At 29.9% G+C, this 13,030-nt stretch overlaps 1 protein-coding gene across 1 annotated transcript in view; it reads left to right on the forward strand.

Moving 5' to 3' along the window:
- The window catches only part of LOC148228361 (larval cuticle protein 65Ag1-like), a 156,371-nt gene that overhangs the window by 118,953 nt on the left and 24,388 nt on the right, over window positions 1–13,030 (forward strand). The window lies entirely within an intron of this gene.

Below are 13,030 nucleotides of genomic sequence, written 5' to 3' on the forward strand. Positions count from 1 at the left end.
GCTCGCTCACGTCTTAAGTGACGAGAGTGAATGAGAGATAAAGGCGTGCGCTAGATGCGTTCCGCATGCCCACTTCTTCTCACTCACTCTCGTCACTTAATACGCGAGCGAGCGAAAGGGAATACAACTCACCATAAGCGCTTAGTTACCTACATGCGAAGCGTTCAAAGTATGCTGTAGTAAAAATCGAACAGCTGCGTAAACGAATAGAAATACCGCAGTGCATGCACTACAAAGTAATAGAAATACCGCAATGCAGGGACTTATTGCTACTACCGGTATTACAAAATGAAATACCGGTAGAACCATTTCTTTATTTTTTTTAAATCCGTTCTTCTTATATGTTGAAAACGATATCTCCATAGCTAGAACTACAAAATCAATGACCATATTGCTTGAAAGCAAAAGCATAGAATAAAATTATGTTCATTGTGGAGGATTATCGTGAAGGATATCAAAGTAAAATAATAATATCACTTTTTGGCAACATTTTGTATTTTTATATATGCGCGACATTATAACCCAATTCCCAAGCAAATTGAACGGTATTTAACAGTTCCCAGTAATTATGCAATGTAACATAAAAATAACCGCGCTCTTTTTTTATAATAGGGATGGCTGGCGAAGTGTAAACAAAATCATGTATTGCCTACACGAAATTATTTTTATTATTTTTTCATTTTTGTCTCCATCCAGACATATCTTAACCAAATTTTCAAAAAAAAAATTTCCAAATTTAAAAAATAGCTTTACTGAAAACTACATATTTACTGTAACAGTTGCGATACGTCGATTTGCTATTCAAACCCAAATCTAATTTAAACAAATTAACCAAACCAAAATTGCCCGATTATAACTCTCATTAGATCAAGTTGGGTTTGCTTATTTTGTTTAAGTTAGTTAAATTGTCATAGACATTTTAGTGCTGCGTATTAGTTTAACTATCGCCAATCAATATTTTTGCCTAAATATAACTTACCAGTACAAAAAATATTAGATATCATTTTACTAAAATAGTTTTATCTTAAGATATAGTACATTCACTGTACCATATACAATGTCTGTTCGTGGCATTAACCCGTCCAGATCTCCGATCGTCACTTGCGTTTGTAAATATAACGTATACCGTCTTACTACGCTTTTAACAAATGATCGCAACAAATTTTACTCACATTCGATGGATAGCTTCGAAAATTAATTGACAAGGTAGTTGTGATATGCTGTTTAAATCAAATGCACAAATCGTTATATTTTACAAATTCGCTACAAATGTGCCAGTGTCCTCAATCACATACGTATATGCAATGCTTTCACAACCAACCACTTTTCATTGTACAATAGCATTTTCTTCTGTGGTAATCCACATTGAGAACACTTAAAAACTAAACTTGATAATAGCTTTATACTTTTCCTTTATCTTGTTAATAAAATAATTTAACCATGACTTGACAGAAAAATTGCTTTCACTTTGCTTTTCTATTTCTTACGTTGATTGAATTAAGCATTGTTAGATTTCAATTTAATTTGTTCTAAGCACTTTGCTCATAAAAAATACTAAAAAAAGAATATACTATCAAGTGCATATCTACATATTTATTATTGGTTTAGAAATTCCCAACAAATCACCCTATAAGTGGGATTCGAGTGGGATTAAAAACAGTAAAAAAAATTTAATCATTTAAATGTCCATATTATATTCATAAAAATTAATCAAAGTGCTATTTGCTTAACTATTGAGTGTAAAATTTTGTATTCAAACATATGTCATATTTTCTCATAGTATTAAAAAGTAAAATGATATTTACCATGCATGGCTCATTTTCGTTTTTTATGGACATAGATGTTTTTGTTTTCAAGCCGCTCATATATTGCATTTTTTATATTTTTGTTAAAAATGTCTTCGCAGCTTTTCCGCAGCATAATGCTGAAGCATTAGGCTTTATGAGAAAAAACGACCGTTTTCGAGTGCACGTACTTCGCATGGAAGACATCCAAATGTATTACGAAACTTTTCCTTATTTTTCCACAGGACTTGTCATGTTACTCCATATGCGGACTCAGCTTTCCACGGCGCAAATCTCACGCCTTAGTCGTAAACAGTGTCATAACACGATTTTCACTTTAAAAAATAATATAAATTTGTTATATAATATAATAATAAATTTTACGCCGCACACCCACTTCGATAGCTGAGACGGTGGATTTTCGCTCAAACTATGGATGTTTACGAACTTTTTTTCCATTAGCGTACTTTTGTTGGAGCTGTAAACAGAGGGGTGCATTAACTCATTCTGCGGGCGGAAAACTTTGCCAGGGACGAAGACCCACGGCGACAAGGGTGGGTTTTCGCAAAAAATGCACGAAAGGCGCGAATCAGGCTTTTGGGAATTAATTTCATAATATATCTTACTCCTAGTGAGCTCGAGGCTAATAACTAAAAAGGAACGCATCGTTTGTATTATTTGGCGTAATTAAAAGTTTGAGAAGCTTTGGCTAGCACGCCATCCTTCTTCGGTTGTCAAGGTGTCAACTCGTTTTGGGCCAAAGTTCTTTAAGGTGCTGGAAACTCGTTCGAACAAGTCTAATGAAATTAAGGAAAGCGTCAGTTTAATAGACTAGCATAATCAATAATGCTAACGCAAAAACTACGTAGCTTTTACAGTGGCTCAGAGATGCAGACAAGTTAAAAATATTCATAATTTTATTAAAACGTTTGTTGGTGTTAATTACTGCTATTTTGCTACCAAGATAAAAATATGTTTACTGTAAATTTTCACACAAGAAATAAACGCGATCTTTTCATATCTATTTAAATAGTTTAGGAAATATATATAAATATAAAACTCTTGGCATTGCCCTAATTTAGTGTATTTTATATTAATATTGTATACGTATATCATAAGATATCAGATTTGATTACACTATTAAATCTGATACAAGAAATCAGACAACTACATATAATCTAAAGTAAGTGTTCCGTCTCTACGTAATAAAAATGCATCTCTTCTTATTGAAAATATCTGCATGTACTGGCGTACGTTAAATGGAAATAAAAAATATATGCATAAAGGAACGCAAGGACATTTGATTAATGAAATGTGTCATAAAAATTTCTCTAGACGAGATTGAATAAAATTTATGACCGACCATTGAGCGTGCATAGAATTTTTGATGCGTAATCATGATTTTTGACCATATAGTTAAGTAAAAAGTTTCACGAGACCACTATTGGCAGACTTAAGGAAAAACTATCAAAACGAATTACCAATCCCATCGAAACGAAATGGCAATTTCACTGCAATATATCATTGTCTTTTTATAGCTTTTTAACTACAATATTGTATTTTATAAATCTGTATTGAATATAGTCAATTGAAAATAATAATAAATAGAAAATCATATTTTTAAATAATACAGGAAATAAACTTTAAAATCCGGATTTATATTATACAAAAATGACGCCTTTATAAGTTAAGACTTAACCGAACAGTCAAAACGACCGTAGGGATATACAGGACAATTACGTTACTTTGCATATGAATGATAATAAAACTGTTCTTTTTTATGAATTGCACATAGGGGTGGAAAAACGTAAACTATGTAAAATATCATGTACCTTTAACAAAGGAAACCGTATAGTGTTATAATATAGTACTTGTATTATAAATTTAAATAATAATAATAAAATATATAAATACTAGCAGATAGAAGATATATAATATTTGCGTATATATATATATATACATATGTATGTATAGTAAAATAAATAATTTTAAAAAATATTTTATAATTCTATACAAGCTATACAAAAATAGAGTTACCTTTGAATTATAAATAAAATTATTTATAATAATACTAGATATAAAACATATATTTCTAACTCTATTTTTTTTATTTTTGCCAGTTTCTTTACTATACTTGCATAAATTTAAAGCAAATGAGTATAGATAAAAAATATTAAAATCATAAAACCAAAAATGAGTAAAATATTAATCTGGGTGTCAGTGTGTTCATTTTTATATAATACAAACTTATTTGTTGAACAATTTTCAAGTCATATATATTTTTTGTAAATATTATAAATATTCGATGATCTCATAGTCTTGTCAGTGACTAAAATTTAATCGTCTCCGAAAAACGGTTTTAAATCTGGAGTTCAGACTTTCATACGTGAAGAGGGAAGCAGCTCCTTACTCGATCTTTTTAATCTCGTACTTATATCACGTAGTGTGATATAAAATCTTGTAAATATAATGAATGCTCCTATCGTAAATTTCGAATGGAAGTGAATTCTAAATGTAAATTAATGTTATGAGCTTAAATAATTTTGATCCACAATCGACGCGACGATTAATTACAAAGTAGTAGTTTTTCAAATAAAAATCGTATCATGACTGTTAAAATACGAACAGGCGGAGATTTAGCAACACTGTCAGAACTTGTCCTTAGCACTGTGATCGTAATGAATTAATATTTCATCAGCTTAGAACTCGAGCTTCCATTGGGAACTCTCTCAAAATCTCTGATCATCGCGTACGAAAACACTTGCAAAGTTGCGTTTTAACAAGTTTATGTGACAAGTTCTTTTCTCTCGTTTAATGCAGTAAGTACTATCTATACCTGGCCAGGTGACTCCTACAGTTTAAAATTCAAATATAACTTTTTTATTAAGCCTTGACAATAATAACAACTAATCTGAACCCAGTACAATTTTCTCAAATTACGTTAGATTAAAATTTAAAAATACATACTTCGAAGATTTGGATAACATAAAAAAATGTTGATGAAACATTAAAAGAGAGAACGACTTTTGTCACGAAGTGAAACTCTGCGACGATGAAGTGAGTCAGAAATAATTAAAAAGCAAGTTTAAATCATGTTTACTAATATGACATTGGTAACATAGCGTAGATGTTCAAACAGGAGACGAGGCGTATTGCGTGTAAACTGTATACATACTCCCAACATTAGAGAAGGGTCGTAAGAATGCAGCGTGCTTCTCAATGGCTGCTAGGTTTGTGGATACGATTCGCGGGATTTCGGACGCGCGTGTGCCGTGTCTCTTAACTGGTGTAAAATTAAAACATAATATATCAAATAAATATATTAAATGCTGCCTTTAAAGAAAATATATTCCACTAATTATCAGTTATACACACAGTATTACAAAAGCTGCTTAGAGGAAATAAATATATAAATATTATTTATTTATAAGCAATTAAAAATTATAGTATTCAATTAGCCTTTAATATTAGATAAAATTGTATATTTACGCCGGTTTCAGCTAGTGGAATGAAAATTTTGATAATTATCAAAACGTATAACGATGTGAAAACACGCAAATTAATTTTCATATTAGTATTACATATTATTTTGCGCTTCACGATATAAACATTCAATTTAGTCGCGTATTAGGCCTATCTGCACATTATTTTCACTCAAAACGGCTAATTAAAACTCTTTAAACAGCCTTTTTAGTCTCTCAGCGCCGAAAGCACTTATTAATTTACGTTTACAGCAACATTATTCATAGTAAACCGACGACAGAAAGTGGCTTTCGGAAACAAAATTAAAGACGATCTCGAGTAACGTCCGACAAAAACAAGTCTGAAGTATTTTTTGTATTACGTTGCAAATATATCAAGATAATTTGCTAACAGACATAAAATAAATATTTTTTAACAAATCAAAATTATAATTTTTAAGCGTGGTTCACGTTGTAAATAAATCACATAATAATATAATAAGAATTATGTGTTATTTCAAGGAAATGTTTTATATAAAATATTTAATAACATTATTTCTATACCCTATAAAATTAGTGTGAAGGGTTTTTTCTAATATATAAATAGGTTGTTTTTAATTAAGAGATATTATTCCATAAATAATAATGTAATATATAACTAAAAAAGCAAAATATAAAACCATAGTGTTATCTCACTCTCATGCACTAGAAAGGTTAAAAATAATAAAGCTTTGTGAAAAGAAACGATATAAACGAAGCTACTAAGGAATAGAAGACATGAATAATAAATTAACAGATATATTAATAAATTATTCTCCAAAATATAAAACGATGAAGTGACTCCCGAAAAATGTAAGATACGAGTAATTACACTAAAAAAATGTAAGAGGAAAATTATGATTCTAAATATGTTTTTAAAATCTTTTTAACCGTACTAATATATTATATATAACCGACAAGGCGAATATAGTGAACAATTTTAAGTGAGTGTCAATGCGGTTTCAGGCTAAACAGATCCACAATATATCACATGCATCTCATGAGACAAACCATAGAGAAAGAATGTGAATATAATATATAACTCTACCACCCATGTATAGACTTCAAGCAAGCTATATAAAATATGCTATTGGGAGTTCCAGTAATATATGTAAGACTAATTGATACCATACTATTATAATCAATAGCAGTGGTAAACATAGAAAATAAGCTCTGTGAGTGTAAGGTGAGTTAGGCAAGGAGATGCTAATGATATTTATTATAGTGCTGAAGGCAATAATTCACAAATTGAATGGCAAAAAAGGTGTAAGATTTTCTCAACTACTCTAATTGCCCATATCTTTGCTAGGCTTATTTATGCACTACGTATTTAATTACAAAAAAATGATCTGCGTGGAATGCAACAGATTGCAAAAATGTATGGATGCTTTCTACAGAGTAACGCTATAAAATTTTCCTGTTGGCGAATTTTATGCCGTTTTTTTTAATGTTTGAAATATCAAAAATGTAAAAAAAATGTGCCCAAAATTTCATTGTAGCTCAATGCTCTGTAATCAATCAATCAGAGTAGATCGATCCGTTCTGACCCTATGATTATTCGCGTCCATTATAAAAATCATCATCATATTACAGTTTGTTTTTTTTTATCACACTTTTTTTTATTAATCAAAATTCCCCAATAATTAAAATGATAATTCTGATAATGAAAATATGAAAATCTTAAATCTTTAAACCAAAATTAGAGAAGAGAATAGAGCGCTTGCTAACTGGTAAATAAAAATAAAATAAAAATATAGTCGAAGTTGGAAAAAAAATAATGAATGAAATGACCATCACTAGATTCTATAGGCCCTAAGTAGGGCATTCGAACCGGGTAGAACCGGAACCGGGTACCCGGTTACTCGCCATGTTTTTCATGGAACCGAAAAACGGGTAATTTTTGACGGGTATCCGGTTAATTTAATTTAAATAATTTTTTCCATTATTTCAAATTAAATGGAAGAGCCGAATCGGCGTTCTTAAGCGAGTAACGTCTTTGAACGACAAAAAAAGGGACAGCACTTAGCGACATATAGATTTCGAGATAAGCGAATGCGTAGATAAGGATTATTTTGAAAGGATGCAGTTGTATATAAAAATAAATTTTAATGCGTTGTAGGGTGAAAATATAACACATTAGATTCGTTAGTGTTTTTAAAATATAACTTTTTACAAAAAGAACATCACTAAAACTTTGTTTCTCTACCTACATATAATCCATATAATAAATACAATCATCTAATTTCTTTTATAATTTTAATAAAATTTATTTCCTTAGTATTTTTCACGTGCAATTTGTATTATTATTGCCAAATATGTGTTAAAATAAAAATTTCGGTTTTGTACTGTTACACATGTATGTAGTATGTAAGTATATGTATATATGTACCTACCGATGGAATGTAAAAATATTTCGATTGAGTAAAGTATTAATAATTACATAATATATTGATTTTATTGCAATACCTTATTTTTAAAAAAATGATATTAATTATTAAAGTAAAATTAATATTTATTCATATTTAATCAAAGATTCAAATATAATAAAAATTATACTCTTAACGGCTTACAAAAAATACCCGGAACCGAACCGGGTACCCGGTTCTTTCCCGGGAAATATCCGTAGAACCGGCTAATGAATTTGTCCGAGTATTTGGATGCCCTAGCCCTAAGACTATGATGCGTAGGTTATCTCAAAAGGATGGACGAAAATTGTCACCAGAAACTAGCTACAAAATATATCCTGCAATAAAAGAGAGAATAGAAAAAAGTAGACAAATCATTTTGCTGATGACTATCGAGATAGAACAAGCTAATGATTGAATACGTCTACTTAAAAACAGGACCGAGTGAAAATCTCTTTTGAAAGAGGCGTAGTATAAGATGAAGCACATATTTTCCAATTAATTTCATATCCCTATATTAAACGTAGCAATGGCTCGGTTTTTTTACAGCTTTGAAACATCTGAAATATTTATAAAATCAATAGTAATAGAAATCATAATTTAAATTTATAAACTAATTAAAAAAAACTATTATATACAATTGAAGTACTTCTGATTAAATATAAGATAAAATACATAATATATGCTTGCGTAACAAATAATATTCTAAAACATTCTATCTTTTTCCTACTTATGATTGCTTACATGTAATAGAAAGCTGACAAAGCTTAAGTAAATCCAGTACATCACAACTTTATATGGACGTACACAAAATGCAAAAGTACGTCATAGTATTTTGCATTTTCGCTGAAATCAAGCGTCAAATTGCAGGGATTTGGAACGAAACGCAAGCGGCAAAAGAAAAAAACAATCGTGGCGCTAATGTGCTTTTATAAAACGGGAAAAAGTTTCTACGTCGCGATAAAGAGTGACACAAAAGAGTGAAAAGTCCCCGAAACAAAGGACCGACCGCGAGATTTTTTCCCCAAATGGCAATAAGCAAAACAGGGAAAAACTCGGGACATAATAACTCACGCCGGCACTGGCAACACTTAATCCATAACCCTAATAGAATACGTATACATATCTCTATCATCGTATCATACAAAAAATATTAAATTTAATAATATTTAATCTACATCAGCGCTTACCAAACTTTTTTCGGTTCTCAAATTTTTACATCATATGATAACAAAATCAGTTTTTTATGTTATGCGTCTTAGCATGTACAATTGTACGCTAATTTCCCTCCTAGATATCTTAAGATTTCAATTATATTCTCGAAAAATTAACCCTCTTTTTTAATTTTTGCAATTTTTAAATTCACTTTATTTAAAATAATGTAGATATAAGCTTAAAGCACAAAAATGTGTATTAGAGTTAAAATCATAATTTATAATATAAAAATCACTACAAAATTGTCGCAAAATATTATTTAAATAATTTAAATTTAAACACAAAATGAAAGCTTGTTCCTGTATTGTAAAATGTTTCTAATTACGCTTGTTAAAATCAACTAATATATTAAATATAAACAGTAACTTTAACTCAGATAATTAAATAACCTAAATTACTTTAAAACACTGCGAGCAAAGCCACGTAAAGCGCAAAAAATATGCAGCATTATTTTATATGTTTTCGCAGATCTTACTAACTGAAATTATATTTTATTATATGATAAAACGCCATTCAGTCAACTTACAAATACAAAGTAAATAGTTAAAATCAAAATTTCAACTTGAATATATATTTATTCAAGTACTTTTATTGGACTTGTGACTTGTATAAGTTGTACCCGCGTAAAGAAAAATATGTTGCACTTTACGAACATGTTCTGTTTGTGACGTCTCTTTTAAGTACTACGTACATTTGCAAGCAAATTTTCCCGTTAGAAGAAAATAAAATATAAATTAGAACAAAAATTTCAGATCTTGAAAATTCAATTTGCATAGCTACTATTACTATCAAATCAAATATGGATCAAAGATGACGTAATATTTGGATCATATATTTTTTTTTAATATGTTTGTCTCCCCGTTAATTAATTTATTTTATGCGTTAGTTTTATTACTCACTGAAATTATTCTTCATCGTGCTATGTTTTTTTTCTAGAGGTCAGTTCGTGCGCCAATGCCGTAATCTGAGGGTCCCGTCGACTGTGAAAAATACTCGACGGACCCCAGCCAAACTTTGGACGCGAATTGATTCGAGCCGGGGGAAACTTTTCCGCTTTATTACGATCCTAAGTTGGTACCACCTTATCGGGCGCTGGTCAACCCGGCTGCCGTGGCCCAGTTTTCCCCCTGCTTTCCCATTTTCTTTTCGACCTGGAGCCGTTTCGGCAAACATGCAATATCGCGCCGCAACGACAATAACTTTTCATAATCTATACCAAATCTGCATTTGAAAATTCAATCTGCCACTGCGCAAACTTTATTACGGACCGAAATCAAAAAGTTTCGCGTGCTTTTTCGAATATCTTTGAATGGTACATCCCATATCTGAGAAACATGTCGAGCGTAATATGAGATGAGTTTTAGAAGAAGAGAGACATTTAATTTTATTGATTCACTGTTCCTTATATACATACACATATGTGATGTAAATGTATTTATTTTTCAAGCGTACATGTATAGTCTAATATACCTTCGCCGATTGACCCCACACAAAAAATAAATTGAAATAACAATCATGTACAAAAATTAATAATAATAAAATTGATCTGAATAGAAGAAAAAATGTAATGCATTTACATACATAATATGTACAATATACTACTATCGTATTCATCCTATATTTTTAAGAAAGATTCTGACATTTCTCAATAAAACGTCAATAAAACAATTCTGAAAAAGAGTTTATTGCAACTATTATTGTGAGAAGAGATGATACAGTAGTTTTGTAACAAATTTTAGCAAGAAGTCGATATTGATTTTTTCTTTAGTTACCTGCTTTTATACTAATCACTGCTATACTTTCTTCAGTCAATTTATTAAACGGTGCTTCAAGTGCTCTCTAAGTAACATAACTATAGGCAGAAGACCTTTCAGCTATAATGTTTGTCTAGTACTATAGTACGTCTTTATAAAGAATTAATATAAACTATATAGCAATAAAAAAAACATTAAAAAATCAATATATGCTGAATATGTTTTTCCACCACATAAAAAAATGTTTATAAATAAACTGCTAACGTAAAAATACGTGAAAATAAATCTTAGACCCAAAAAGAAAATTAATTAGCAGAAGAAGTTGTAGTACAATTAGTTTGTGAATTTATGCAATTAAAATATTCAAGGATTTAAATCGAAAAATTTGATTGATTTAAATCCTTGAATCAATCGGTTAAATCAATATTATTTTATTATTATTTAATCTCTATATGTATATAAAAACATTTTAACCCCACTGTCCCCTACAAATTGTATACAGTATAGGTTTCAAGCGTGATACTTTGATCACTGTCTGACACACGACTGCAGCTTTGATCCGTGACATGTGACATGACATTGACGTTAATTTTGACAGTCGTCTGTCACTTACTTACACTGTATTAGGTTTTGTCTCGTATATACGACTTCCCTTGAAAATTGTCTATAATATCGTTTCCTATTATTTTTTATATTAACAATATATCTACAATATGTACGTAAAACGATAAATGTATAACTTTTTAACGCTTTAAATTTAATTTTACTGATCTTTTAAAACTAATTTCTTAAAAATCTACTACCGCTTAATAATAATTTTAAGTGAGAGGGAATCAAAAATGAATAAGTGTACTGGTTTAATAAATGAATTTCTAAATACCGTTTAATAATATAAGCATTACCTTAACTACACCCGTAGGACCTATCTATGGAAAATTGAATTACCAGATCATGTCCAATATTTTAATAAGCGCTCAAGTTGGAAGCTAGAAATGTATTCACTGTTTTTACGGTTTTCTATTACCGTCGGTTCCTGCCAGTGCTGGGTTCCAGGGGTTCCGGGGTTATGATCGTCGTCGTATGGTAGCATGTAGGACTCGCAGCTCAGATTATCCCATCAGCTTGATCGCATTGTACGCTTCAAAAGCAAAAAGTTTCTATTGAGCTGGTAAATGTGTGTGTTTTACAACGCTTGTTTGACTTTAAGCCAAACTTCCTCGTTTTTCAACTCGTCAGTTAACAAGAGCGTTAAAATCAATTTATGGGAAGCCGTGGTTTTTAACGTGCACTTGTAACAACCCCACTTTATAACAGTTCGACGAGTTGATAAGTGTAAATGTTTATTGGAATTTATGAAATCGATACGCTCTAGTAATTTTTTTAATAATTATTATTATTTAATATATTAAATATTTATTTTTTTAAATTTAAGACGTTTTATAATTAATATATAAAATACCATAATAATTTTACAAATTCACAATTTTACAATTGACAAAAAAATGATATACTTATTTTTTGTCAATTGACACATTTCATTTATCATCACATAAAGTTTGTCGTGAGTAAAATTTTAAATATTTTTTTTATTCATAGATGTAAAAATAATAATACTTTTTATTCGTCCAAATCTTAATAACATGTATAACAATTGGATTTTTAAAACTTTACCGACTGAACCATCAAACTACTGTATGATAGAGTGTTCAGCTTTTATTTTTAATAAAAAAACAGTAACGGAACTGATGACGGTTAAATTCACGAGAGCGAATAAATTTCACCGCTGACACAACAGGTTCAATAACACATGATAGATTGAGATGTTTCCCACACAGTACGTGTTAGTAAATAATACACTAAATAATCAGAAGCTTTGAACACCTTGCACTTTCACATGCGTCATATTTTTTCCAATAAAACATTAAATGTTTTGGTAAACTACCTTCGGATGTGACACGTTTAAATCGATTTTACTGCATCGTAACTTTTTTTTAAATATTTTCATCTATAGTTAAGCTCATTCTTCAATCATTTCAAACATATCACTTACTTCTCGAATAAACAGTGTGGTTTAAACCAGTATAGTCCGGGACAAGCAAGAAGGTGAAATGCGTCTGTATTAGTCACAGGGTGTATATCGAGTGTTTAACAGTTTTTTATTAATTTATTTTATATTATTTTTTACCTACTAATACTTAGAGAAAAGCGTTTAATAAATAATTTTAGATTATTGTTGTTTTTACAAAATCGTAAAATAAACTTAAAAATTAGAATATAAAAAAAGATATTTCGCTTTTCATTGAAAATTTAAATATTTCTGTTAATTTTTATTTATGTTATTTTTTAATTTAAATTCTTTTATTTATTGTGAA

Source organism: Plectrocnemia conspersa, unplaced genomic scaffold, assembly GCF_051122295.1.
Source record: "Plectrocnemia conspersa isolate PC_06_02 unplaced genomic scaffold, ASM5112229v1 ptg000012l, whole genome shotgun sequence".
Taxonomy (NCBI): Eukaryota; Metazoa; Arthropoda; class Insecta; order Trichoptera; family Polycentropodidae; genus Plectrocnemia; species Plectrocnemia conspersa.